The 13,882-nt window shown below is 42.4% G+C and overlaps 1 protein-coding gene across 2 annotated transcripts in view; it reads right to left on the bottom strand.

Moving 5' to 3' along the window:
- The window catches only part of znf536 (zinc finger protein 536), a 542,639-nt gene that overhangs the window by 104,289 nt on the left and 424,468 nt on the right, over window positions 1-13,882 (bottom strand). The window lies entirely within an intron of this gene.

Below are 13,882 nucleotides of genomic sequence, written 5' to 3' on the forward strand. Positions count from 1 at the left end.
CATTCATATTTTTAGTTCTCTGGACATCAGTGTTATTAGAATTTACAAAGTGACCATTTGAAGAATTGACAATTGGGGTGCTCATCACTGCTTTCAAAAGTTTTATTAACATAATTTGTTAGACCACTGTCTTCCACTTTTTCCTGCTATATCTTGTGTATTTTTTTTGGCGTACTGTACTTCCAACGGTTCCAAAAACAAAAGACAGGCGGAAGAGCTGATGGCGGCAGGTTTAATACGAGTGTCGACAAGAGCGAGAGTCATAAAGATAAACATCTAACCACCCACTGCCTTGTCAGCGCTGCTCCATTTCACGTGTCTTAATGCTTGCTGTCGAGGGGGGGCCAAGGCACCGAAGGCGTTTGCATTTTGGGTCGATCCGGCCGAGCCGGCCGTCATTCACGTTTCCGTCATAAAAAACAATACGTGGCTATATGGTGCGTTCGGCCATATTTCCAGATGACACGCCAATGTCGCTTGTGCCCGATGATCTCAGGTCTCAGATTTGGTAGTGAATGATCATTTTTCAGTACATTGGCGGTCCGGTCCAACTTTTAACTCATTGACGGCGATAGACGTGCAATCAATTTAAACCGGGTGGGCTGCCCTCTCTGATTTTTAGCCTCACGATAGCCAGTGCAATGCTCGAAAATCAGTGAATGTCTAAATGACTGGCAGATTTTGTTTTTGTTGGCAGATTTTCTATTTCCTTGATGGATGGACCTCTGTTCAATGTGTAATTTTTTCCCCACAACTCGAATATCAAACTGGTAAATTTAAGAATTTTAAGTTTTTTTTTTAAACCCTCTGAGAACTCTGATATCAGTTGCAGTTAGTGTTGTTACTAGAGTTGTCCGATATTACCGGTTAGCTGATAATATCAGCCAATAACAACATTTTAAAATGATATCGGATAATATCGTCATCGTTTTTTTTTTTAATGATTGTTTTTGGGCCAATATGGATATGGTAGTGCCATATAGGCACTTTGCACTTGATCCAAAAAAACTGATTGATTTCAACAATATAGTGATGCAATATAGGCACTTTTTCCATAACTTCAGTTGAAGGTATTCTCTTATTTTTCACTAGGGATGTTCCGATCATGTTTTTTTTGCTCCCGATCCGATCCCGATTGTTTTAGTTCGAGTATCTGCCAATCCCGATATTTCCCGATCCGATTGCTTTTTTTTTGCTCCCGATTCAATTCCAATCATTCCCGATAATTTTTCCCGATCATATACATTTTGGCAATGTATTAAGAAAAAAAAAGAATAAAACTCGAATATACAGTATACATTCAAGATAGAGTACATAAGTACTGTATTTGTTTATTATGACAATAAATCTTCAAGATGGCATTTACATTATTAACATTCTTTCTGTGAGAGGGATCCACGGATAGAAAGACTTGTGACTTTGTATATTGTGACTAAATATTGCCATCTAGTGTATTTGTTGAGCTTTCAGTAAATGATACTGTAGCCATGTCCAAATGCATGATGGGAAGGGGAACCATGACTGTGCGTAGTGCTACCAATTGATATATCTTCTCTGCGTTGGGAAATAACATAGGGTGTTAACAAAAAGATCAATTGCTTCCCCACATTGCTTCCCATGATATTTCTAATCGTAGGAAGAGGGATTGTAAAGCTTTAGCCTGTTAAAATTTAGCTCCAAAGGCTGCCAAAATTCACTCTACTCATTTTACGCTGCCTTTTATCTCTCTATATAGGTAAAACGGCACCGTTGCAGATTGAGCGTGACAATGCGTGACTGGGTCGTTCAACGCATGCATTAATTGTGTTAAATATTTTAACGGTATACATTTTCAAAGAAATTAATTACCGCCGTTATCAGGATAAATTTGATAACCCTACCTCAAGCCTGAACTAAAGACTCTGGATGAGTGTAACATATTATGTCTGTAACGTTAAATACAATTAGAAAATGATTTAATTAAAAAATATTTATATATTAAGAAAAGTCATGGCCGATATTTTTTGCCGATTCCGATACTTTGAAAATGATGTGATCGGACCCGATCGATCGTCTGGACATCTCTATTTTTCACAAAATGTTTATTTCGAAAACCTTGAAGTTGTTACATGTATCATGATTAAAGCATCCAGTGGGACGTCACCATACAATTACTCCACAGCTGTGTATCTCCGTATCGGTTTAATATCGGTATCAGATATTTGGGGTTGGACAATGTAGGGATCTCAGTTACAGATATCTGTTTAAAAGTAGTTATTCGACAACTCTAGTTGGAACTAGTGTTGCACTTTAAAAAAAAAAAAAGATTTCAATACTGTAGCAATACCACATTAAGAAAAAACACATTACTTCATATTCATTTGAATGTAAAGTAATTGCTGTCATAGCTTGGTCCTGCACTGCTTAACTCATTGTTTGCCATTTGGATTTTTTTTGTTAGGTCCTGTATACAGTATATGCCACTTGAAGGGAATAGCATCCTTTCCCATATTTACTGTTTGACTGTATTACTCTAACACACCCAATATAAAATAAATAGCATTTAAATCATAGTTAAAAAATAAAGCAAGTAGAATATTTTTGACATTATCAATGGCTGGACTTGGAGCGATTTGCAGTATCAAGACAACAGGCAGATAAGGGCATAACAGACACAGGGTGCCTGCTGACTGCGGAAGCCCAACATGCGCATCGTGCAGCTGACAGAACAAGACACGCAGGTGATGGCCAAGGCATCTAAAAGCCCACGTCTGGACCACAAAATCCCACCATTAGCTCTTCTGGGGGCCAACAATAGACAGTCCAGAACAATGGACATCCTCTCCTCCCACAAGGAACATCTGATAACAGAGGAACCCGCGACACGTGGCGCTGAGAATGGCAAAATCGTCAACTCTCGTTGCCCTGACGCCCAAATTCTCCTGTCTAATCCACAACAGACAATAATCCTGACTGAAGACTGAATTCTTTAGCTAGCGCTGTCTTTTTCTCAGATACAATTTTGTGTAGTTCTTGCTTGTTAACCCTAGAGCCAGCTTTTCTCCTCGTCTGGGTCTATTTGCTGTTTTCCCTTGCCGTCTGATTGCTATCGCCTTGGAAAAAATAGTCAACTTGTGTTTCGAAGCCTTTTTCCAGCTTTTAAAATGGAGTCAGTACAAGGGGTTCAAACTAAGGGGCCGTTTACATGGGGAGTCTCTGAGAATACGAACAATTTGAAATGTGCATTTATATGGTTTCGTCTCTATTCAAACAATGTTGCAATTCCGCATGAAAACGATGTAATATTCATGCCAGGCCCTAGGGGGCAGTGCAGATTTACAAGGCCACAGGATATGATGCACTTTGATCCCACCGAGCGTCTCAGCTCGGAAGAAAACATGCCCGCCTACTCCAAGCAATGGCGTTTTTCTTTTGCTCCAAAAAGCACAAAAATTGAAACATTCAACATATTTAAATTTAAAAATACTATTAAAACAGTAAATTAAGGCTGACATTCCGCCATTTGCTGGTTTTAATGTTTAACGCTAGAAAACCCAGCAGAGGCCGACTTAGCCTTTCCCGAGACAAACACTCCTAATATTCCCTAGCAATGGCTGATTTGGCCTCTCCGTCGTGACTCATGTGGTAGTTTGTGTCAGTTCAAGCAAGTCAAGCTACATTTATTTAATTACATTTATTTATAAAGTTTGACACTTTTTACTCATTTTTTAATTCACTTCTCCTACACTCCACACATAACGACAGAAAGAATGGTCCAAATGTGTGCATTGTTTTGAAGAAGAAAAAAAAGCGTTTTAGAACTGCAATTTGAATGTAAAGCAGGAATTGTGTCTATAGTTTAGAAGGACTGAATCAGGGGCATGGAGTATGGATTGCGGTCATTGTGTCTGAAGTTAATGTATGTCTAGTGGTTGCATTTCCATATGAACGGCTATTGTCTGTCCGACAACGACTTGCCATTTCAAAAGCACTTGGGTCATTTTTGCCACCTCTGGGTTTTCCGGGGGAGAGGCCACATTGGCCATTGTTTGGGACTAGTTGGAGTACCAGAATTCTCTGGGACTTCTAGTGTTAATAGCACAACTGCGCACGCCCACGTGACGTGTGAGAGTGCTTACGTCATCGAAGCGAAGGGGGTTTCCATTCATATGAATGTGCTCCGCCCCCCCCCCCCCCCCGAATCGTTCCACTTTGGAGGCAGGATTCGGAAATTTGCGTCTTTGCTGACACCATGTGTGCGCGAGGGTATTTCGCAAGTCGGTCATTGCGTCTTCGTGTCGCAGAGACACAATGTAAACTGCCCCTAAGGTGATCGCGTGGAATTTGGCCTTTTGGCTGGGTTGTCGGAAGTCCGCTGGCCCGGGTTGTTTGAATTGCGCTGGCGTGGTTCCGGCAGTTTGGCTGGCGGGATTTGGGCAATCTGGCTAAAAGGGCAAATTCCGACACACTGCAATAATCCAGTAGACTACAAACACTTTTAATTAACTTGTGACGTCTAATAAGCGGGAGGGTGGCAGCGAATAAACCTCAAATGGATTGGACATTTACCGCTGTCAATGGCAGTTAAAAATCAATTCTAAAACATACCTCTCCAGAAATTATTATAAATATTACTGCTGCTCTTTGCAGAGGTGGAACAAATGTGAACAGGGCTCGGGTGCGGTGCGCGTAAACAGGACCCTCTTGAGTGGACCATCGAACAGGGGTGTGAGCTAGTGGACAATTATTCGCAAGAGGTGTGTGTGTGTGTGTGTGTTGGATTGATGCAAATTGATTTTTTTTTTGCAGGCCCCTATAGAAAACCAGACAAGCGGCTGACAGAGATATTTTAACACTTAAACACTATATCATGGCTCCGCGCATCATCTTACCTTTCCATTTGACCCTCCCCTTGAGCAACCTTGTCCACTTTACGCCTGCACCCAGGCCCCTTAGGCTAGGTACATAAAGCAGGCCCTAATGCACAAACCAGATTTTTTGTCATATCTGTTTTTTTGGCGTGCCCGTTCAGACTGCCTTTCTCCATTGAGCCCGTTCAAGTATCACAAATGCGCACTAATTCGCAGTACGAGATGCGCTCAGCAAAGTGACCCGCATGCGCAGGAGCATCAAAACAAATTACACATGCTAGCTGTATGTCATTCCCTGGTGATCATATTTTGATTTCGGAAAAAAGGCCACAAATAACAGGCATAAATAATCCCCGTTTAATCTTATATTCAAAGTTTATATGGATCGATAGCATGCACACACTGTCCGTGCATGACACACGGATGTAGAGCAGGGCGGTAAACTGAAAAATTACCGTTACTGAAATTCTTCATGATGACCGAAGTAGACCATGTCGGTAAATTCGGTAATTTAATAAAACAAGAAAATGTAGTCTTTTCATCCCGCTTTGACGCTGTGCTGTTCGGCTGTTCATTCCCCTTTAAGAAAGCAGTCAGTGCACTTACGTATGGAGTCACGTGGTTTTCAGGAAGCCAAACAAACAGAAGACCGGTAGGCTGACGCTAGCGGCTAACGCTACAAGCAAACGTGATGGAGCCGGGCTTAAGGGAGCTTCGCCAAACTTTCAGCCGACATTAAGTAAACTCTTGGCGGGTTCCAGACGGGCTTTCACCCGCTGTCCTGCCCTGGTTCTCATGATTTCAGGAGAGGATGCTTTCAGTGCTTTTTTATCTGGTAGCCAAGCCACAGGCTAACGCTAGTGGCTAACGGTACAAATGAACGTGATGCGAGTCGGGTAGCGGCTCTAACCTCTTCGAAACAGCTGAAATTAATGAGTGGACTGGGCACGGACATCATCTAGCAATCATTATGTCACGTAATTTGGTATTTCTATATGATTTCTCTGAAAGCTTTCATGATGGTAAAGCACTCAGCATAAAGTATAATCCAACAGTGAAGCCTATATATAATATAACAGTTTAATGGCTACAGCTATTTTTCTGTATGTGTTTGCTTTATTCTGCCATCATAAAATCTTAAATGTTTCATTGGCATCAGAGCAATACAACTTTAATATGGTTGTGTCTGTGTGGGGGTTGCATGCATTAAAAAATGTTCTGGAAAAAAAAAAACCTGAAACCTGACGTAAACACTTGTGTTGAATAATTGTCACAGCAGCCATTACCAATAAGTTGTCTGAAGTGTACTGTTAAAGCTGCAAGTCATTTATGTTACAATGACAAGTCGTCATATTGATTTTTATAATGTACATTTTTCAAGTCATACAAGCTGTTATAAATGTTCACACAATAATTATTATTGTTTACAAGATTTTTTTTTTTTTTTAATACTTAATGTTTAGACTGCATGTGCAATTGTTAAATTGAAAGCTGGTAAATAAATGTAACGAGAAACGGTTAATTTGTAGTCCACGCATTGATTCAAATTTTCAAATTATGTAACAGTCTGCTTGGGCGAATCTATCGTCATTTATGTTATCGAGGTAAATCTGCTCAATTTACCGTGATACGTACTTAAGGCCATATCGCCCAGCCCTACACGGATGTACGGACAGTTTGCCACGATTATCTGCTGTGTAAGGAAACTTGAAATATTGCTCATATGGAGCAGAGAGAAAACAGAGCATTCTCAACCCAGTTTATTTTTTATGACTGTTGTCAAGCGTGACCCCTTCCCAGCTAGGTGCGAACGCACAGCTGCACCGCTATCGTAGCGCCCAGTCTCTCTCGCTCTTTGATGACGTAATTGCTGCGTGAATTCCGATTTGGGAGAGACGACAGTTCAGACCGCCGCGACATTCTGGAAAAAGGTGGCCCAAATCGGATTTAAACCACATACTACTACTACTACTACTAATAATAAATGTTATTTCTAGAGCGCTTTTCAAAACACACAAAGACGCTTCACAAGAGACATGGACTCACAGTACGATTAAAAGGTATTAAAAGGATAAAAAAGTAAAAGCACAATAAAAAGTAAAAATATAACAGAGCTAGGGGTTATGGTGGGTAAGAAAGAGTGAACAGGTGTGTTTTCAGTCCAGATTTGAAAAGTGATACGGTAGATATGCTGCGAAGATCAGGGGGTAGGGAGTTCCAGAGCTGGGGTGCGCAATGACTAAAAGCTCTGGAACCAAAGGTGGAGAGGCGGACACGGGGGACGGAGAGGGGAAGAAATATTGAATAGTGACATACAAAAGTGATCCAGATCGGATTTGAAATGGTCCACTTCTATGCGACTTGTCACGTTCAGACCGTCAAGTTAATGCCTCACTCGTGTCGGAAAAACACGAAAAAATCGGATTTGTGCGTTAAGACCTGCGGTATGAACCTAGCCGTAGAGGCCCGTGCCCGGGTGCAGCTGTACCCACGGCACCCCACTAAGTTCCATCCCTTGTGCTTTGCTAGCGCTACAATTTTAGGCTAGATGACAATTGTGTTGTTTTTATTAAAATATCCTTTGGCAAATCGGGCCTAAATCCATTCAGCGCTTTCAAATAGCTGGGAAATAAAAAATGGCTAATCGTAGGGTTAAAGCGTTCATCTTGACGGACGGCTGGAGGACGCGCGGCGGTCCCATAAACATAACGAATGTTTTCCTCTCCGTTCGGCATATTTAGACGAAGATACGCTCGCATTCGTCTTGATTTGCCCTCGCGCGCATTAACGAGCTCTTAAGAGGAGAAGGAGGAGGAGAGAAAAAAAATCACATCAGTCTAATTTGCGTCTAATTTGGCCGCCGGAATATCATTTTGTCCAGTTAGAGGAATCGCGAATGGTAATTTGCATGGGGGACGTTTCCTTATTCAATCAGCAGTCGGGCTGCACCGGTGGCAGCGCTTATTGGGTTAAAAGCTCATCTCTCGTGCTTGACTTTAAATACACTGGGCTGGCGTTAAGAAAAAAGAAAAAAAAAATGGATCAAATCAGCGTCTCGCTATCTGTAGTCGGAGGCGCGCTCCATTTCCCTTTGTGCACGCTCCTATTCTCTGCCGGCCCGTATCAATATTGTATTGAGTCGCTGTTTGTGGCCCTTTATGCCATGGCTCGGCAGTAGGTCTGCAGATTGCGCAGTCTTTTTCTGGAATGGTGCCCTCTAAATAATGATAAACGACTTGAGCAGTATGCCATTTGCTAATTATATCCATGATTTACTACACAGCCCGACTTAAATCATTCAAAGCAGCCTGGCGTAACAATGCCTTTTTTTTGTGTGTGCTTTTCCGCTCCCAGCCGCGCGCAAGCGTTTCCATGTGTCGACTCTAAACATTATATGATTGTATGTTTAGAAATATGCACTTGGTTCGCTTTTCTTCCCCATTCATCCGCCGTGCACGCAAATCCCACTTTTGGAAGTTTTTTTTTTCTTTAAAAGAAGGAGGGGAGCTTTGCATTTTTTCCCCTCTGTGTTCATTGTTTAATGAAGCTAAATCTGGCGGCGACTCCGAGCCTCTTATAATTGCTTGCAGGATGTGTATCGCGGCGGTGGAACATCCACTCCTGGCAAGCCGCGCGTTCGTCTTCCAGCGTTCGCGACATGAATATGCATGCGCCGCATAAATAAATAGACGGCATCGCAACAGATTCACACCTTCTTTACCAGATTTGGACGACGGCGAAGGTCCGAGGGAGGCGTGACCTCAGAATCTGGAGGTCAACGCATGGTTATTTATCCCGAGCGGGGGAAAAAACTTGACTCTTTCCCTGCCGTCGCCACCTTCCTGATTGATTTTTTTGTGAAGACCTGTAAATATGCCACTTCAATAAGACCGTGCAGGGCTCTGTACGAGTCCCGACCTGGATGAGGGGGATGGATCGTGTCGTGCGGCGCGGCTCCGTGCAGACCAAACACATTGGTGGGGTGACCCGGATCGGCTATGAGGGTTTCAGTGGGTGAGTGTAACAGGTGCACGCAGATCCTAAACTAAGCACCTGCGTCTGAGATATAAATACCAGGATGAGCACTAACTATCTTCTACTTAACCCTGAAAAGACAGAAGTCCTTATAATAGGCCCAAAAAGTGTGAGAGACTCTTTAACTGCCCAGATAGTCACTCTGGACAACGTAAGTGTAGCCTTCAGCACCACAGTTAAAAACCTAGGAGTTCTATTTGACCCAGCTCATATTAAACAAACCTGCAGAACGGCCTTTTTCCACCTGCGCAATATAGCCAAAATTTAGAAATATTTGATCTAAAAACGATGCAGAAAAATTAATTCACGCGTTCGTTACATCGAGATTGGATTACTGTAACGCCCTACTTGCAGCTTGTCCTAAAAGTTCTCTAAAAGGTCTTCAGCTAGTCCAAAACGCAGCAGCAAGACTCTTAACAGGAACTAATAGAAAAGAGCACATCACCCCTGTACTCCAGGCCCTTCACTGGCTTCCAGTCGATTTTAGAATTAAATTTAAAATCCTCCTTCTTACATTTAAGACTATTAATGGGTTGGGGCCATCGTATCTCACCGATGCTCTGGTTCCATACCGCCCCAACAGAACACTCCGCTCTCAGAATGCAGGTCTACTGGTAGTTCCCAGGGTTTCTAAAAGTACTGTCGGAGCTAGAGCCTTTAGCCACCAAGCCCATATTTTATGGAATCAGCTTCCAGCTAGTATTAAAGAAGCCGAGACTGTCTGCACATTTAAGATTAGACTAAAAACGTTCCTATTCGACAAAGCTTATGGTCAGTTTAGTTGAAGTCGGACTAGACTCACAGTTCAGTCTAAGCTGCACAAGAAGCTATAATGCTGGGGGAAGTACAGCCACTGAGTTCTATCTCCTTTTTCTCACTCTACCCACCACTTGTCTTACTTTATTTCTATTTTTCAATGTTAATATCTAGTTGACTAGTCTCTTCATCACTAGTCACCCGGTGTCCCCTTTCCCCCCTCCCTTTTTCAGCTGCACCCTCCTGACTATCCGGACCCCTGGCTGGATGGACGTCCTCGTTGCCACCTCCGTCTGATGTGGCTAGATGGACCTTTCTTGTTCCTTTACTCTCTTGCATCTTTACAAAGTGTAACTCCGTCTGCTAATTCCCATTGGCAGTCCAGTGGATATTTCCTGACCGTGGTACTCCCCAAGGTTTCTCATTTCTCCCAGAGTTTTTCCTTGCTGACATGGAGGGTCGAAGGATGGGGGATGCCCAGGACTTGACCTTTATTTATTTCATCTCTATTTATTTCATCTGCTGTTTCTGACTGTGTATCATATTGCCCCTGCAAAGCCTTTTGAGACAACCATATTGTGATTTAGGGCTATACAAATAAAATTTAATTGAATTGATCCGTTGTGTGCATTGCATCGAAACCCTCCTCTCGATGCCTTCAAGAGCCACCCTGCAGCCCACATCATAGACAGTCAATTTTTCCTCACCCTCAACAACTGCACCCTGCCTTTCTCAACACATTCCCGCAATCTTGATATAATTTTTGACAATAAACTCAGATTCGACCACCACGTCAACCATATCACCAGAACTGCCTTCTTCCACCTCAAGAACATAGCCCGTCTTCGCCCCTCCCTCACCTTCTCTACTGCTGAAACCCTCATCCATGCCTTCATAACCTCCAGACTTGACTACTGCAACAGCATTCTCTTCGGTTCTCCATCCAAACTCATCAATAAACTACAATATATCCAAAACTCTGCTGCACGCCTTCTCACCCGGACCCCCTATAGGAACCACATTACCCCTGTCCTCCAGAAACTGCACTGGCTTCCTATTTCATACAGAATTCAGTTCAAAATCATCCTTCTCACTTACAAAGCACTCAATAACTTGGCCCCGCCCTACCTCACAGACCTTCTCTGTCCCCACAACCCTTCCCGTCACCTCCGCTCTTCTAATGGAAACATCCTCGCACCGCCCAAACAAAGAACACACCGAACTAGGGGGGACAGAGCCTTCTCCGCTGCCGCCCCCTCCCTTTGGAACTCACTCCCAAAACCCATTTGTTCCTGTTCAGACCTTCCCACATTCAAAAAACTGTTAAAAAGTCACCTTTTTAAACTAGCTTTTAACTTATAATTATTTTCTTTGTTTTGTTCTGTTCACGTTGTTTGCTGTTTCTGTTCCTACTGTAGAGCGTCTTTGAGCATTGGTAAAAGCGCTCTACAAATAAAATGTATTATTATTATTATTATTATTATTATTATTATTATAAGAGGGCGTGCAGGCATCTAAAGCATCTAGCCTGGGCTTTTAACTTAGCACTTAGCGGTTAGCTCCCACTCTCTCCTGCTGTGCTGGGCGAGGGGCCGGTTGAGGTCACGTTTTAGATCATTTTCTGTTGATTTCAGGACATTTATGGGTCACTACTCGTAGGTTTTGAGGCATTTTTGGGTCACTTCTTGTTAATATCGGGTCATTCACACATATTCTATGTGCAATACTTATTTACGTGCAATATCAATGTGCAATATTCAGTACCTCACTGTCAACTTCTGCTACTTCTATTCACACACTCTATGTGCAGTACTTATTTACGTGCAATATTAATGTGCAATATTCAATGCCTTCACTGTCACATGTTGCTCCTTTAATTATTTAAACTGCCTGAACATAGGACTACCTCATACATATTTTATATTTATTTAGAACTTACGCTTTTATTCTTGCAAGCCACTTTCAAGATTTTTACTTGTCCTGCACTGTAAAGGGAGATGCTCCACATTTTCATTGTACAACTGTATCATGACAACAAAGGGCTATTCTATTCTATTCTATTCTATTCTATTCTATTCTATTCTATTCTATTCTATTCTATTCTATTCTATTCTATTCCCTAACTGGAAATGAAGGGGCATTGGAAATAGGAATGTTTTTGTCAAATTGTGATGGTGGCGTACGTCTGTGGGAAAACCTTTTGTGCACCTGGATTTCCAGAATTTTTGGATTTGTACAGTAAATTATGTAAATTGGATAAAAAAAATTTACAACAATATATATATATATATATATATATATACTCAAACGAAAAAAACGATAAACTACGTTTTTGTTATTGTAAAGGAGACTTTGTTTTTTTTTCCATCAAAAACTCCACGTTTTTGCAGCAAAATGTAAATGTGAAGGACAAAACGGAGCGCAAGCCCGAGTTTCGCCCATTTTTGGAATGTTTCTATGTTGGAACGGTGAAAGAATCAGTCAATGTGCGCGTGCCGGGTAGCACGCTATTCAGATATATTTGCTTTGCCCCGCCACCAATGAGTTAAAAACTCCCAACTCTTATCTCAAGGCACTAAAGTCGCAATACAGAGTCCTTCCACTCACATAAAGTAGCAACAAATATGAATGCATTCTGTTTTTCCAGCTGTTTTGAGGAAGATGACGCTATTTATCATCCGGATCATTAAAGGAGCTCTTCGGGGTTAAGTCTCCGTTTCCGCCATTTGCAAAAGGCGTCTTGGAGGAGCATGTGCGACGGCGAGGACATCTGCGCCGTCATCCGTCAAGGGGGGGCCTGCCGTGACATCTGGGGACTCTACTGTATCCTGCCTTGCAACATTACGCACAATTTACAGCTAAAGGTCATTATGTAGCCGTTAATCCACTTTTAATTGATATCAGCGCAAACAGCACAACCTCCCCCGCTCCTGCCGCCCGCCCGCCCGACGCTTCGCCAGCCAGCCAGCCAGCAGGAAATTGATGCTCGGGGAGTTAAAAATAGGACGGGAGAACTTTTTGTCGCACGTTCGGAGATGAAAGCCAGGTTGTTTGCCCTGGAAAACATCGCCGATCTCGGAAACGCCTCCTCCCGCTTGATCACTCGCTGTGTGTGTGTTCCTTTTTTGTTTCGCATCTGGCTTTGTTAGCGCCACTCAAGCTAACAAACGAGGCTGAACAGGCATTCGGTACGCGGCGACTTGAAGTGATCCTCTAACTTAAATACACGTAGGCTCTAATAAACCACAATTGTTCTCTTGTACTAAAATATGTTGTTAGAAACACATAAAATGTTAATGGCAATATTTGATAATATTTAGTACATATTTTGACCATTAGTTGGCGCCATGGTTTGCGGGCTCGCAGTGATGACGTCATTGGGATCATTCCAAATGTGTAGCGTGTTCAATAATTGCTATTGCTGCCTAAACTCGCGTAGTAAAATGCCATGATGTGCTGCTTTTGGATGCATTTTCCAGTCAAATGGAAACAAGGGGAGTGAAGTGAGTGGTCAAGGTGGAATTATTATTTTTAGTGAATAAATGTGCATAAGTGGAAGCTTCTCCCCCTTTTTGCTCCCTGTATGCACGTATCCTACCCACCACGCTTTACAACGGGCACCCAAACATTTTTCCTGGATCAGTCAAGTAAGGGATCCATCTATTTTCTGGATCCGACTGTCCCACAGCGTCTGCAATATTGGTTTCGGATCCGTCCATTTTTTTCATTCGTCGGTCCCACAGCGGCTTTTCGGATCAGTTTATATTGTGGAATCAACGGCCTGATCGCGGCTGCAACATTGCTACGGGATTGGTCTAATTCTGGGAACTTGGAGTGAGTAAAAAACGCGGATTTGGATTACTATTGCAATCTTTTTTTTTCACTATTCCTCGTGGGAGTTTTCCCCAAATGATACTAAATAAGTAAAGCACTATGGCACGCTACAGTGACGACAGTGACTCTGACGTGGACCTTACAATAATGTTGGATTTCGTCAGGAAACACGTGTTTGCGTATTGCTGAGCTCCCGAGTGAAGAGTGGTCAAGGTGGAAATATTCTTTTTTGTAAATAAATATGCATAGGTGGAAGCTTCTCCCATTTTTGGTACTTTTATACACGTATCCTAGCTACCACGAGTTACAATGTACAAGACATGGATTACGCAAGGTGTGCTGTTTGGCCTGTAGTGTATGTAAAGCACACGACAGGTCTGGATGCTAACAATCTACATAATTATATT

The sequence above is a fragment of the Corythoichthys intestinalis genome, chromosome 1 (genome assembly GCF_030265065.1).
Source record: "Corythoichthys intestinalis isolate RoL2023-P3 chromosome 1, ASM3026506v1, whole genome shotgun sequence".
Classification (NCBI taxonomy): Eukaryota; Metazoa; Chordata; class Actinopteri; order Syngnathiformes; family Syngnathidae; genus Corythoichthys; species Corythoichthys intestinalis.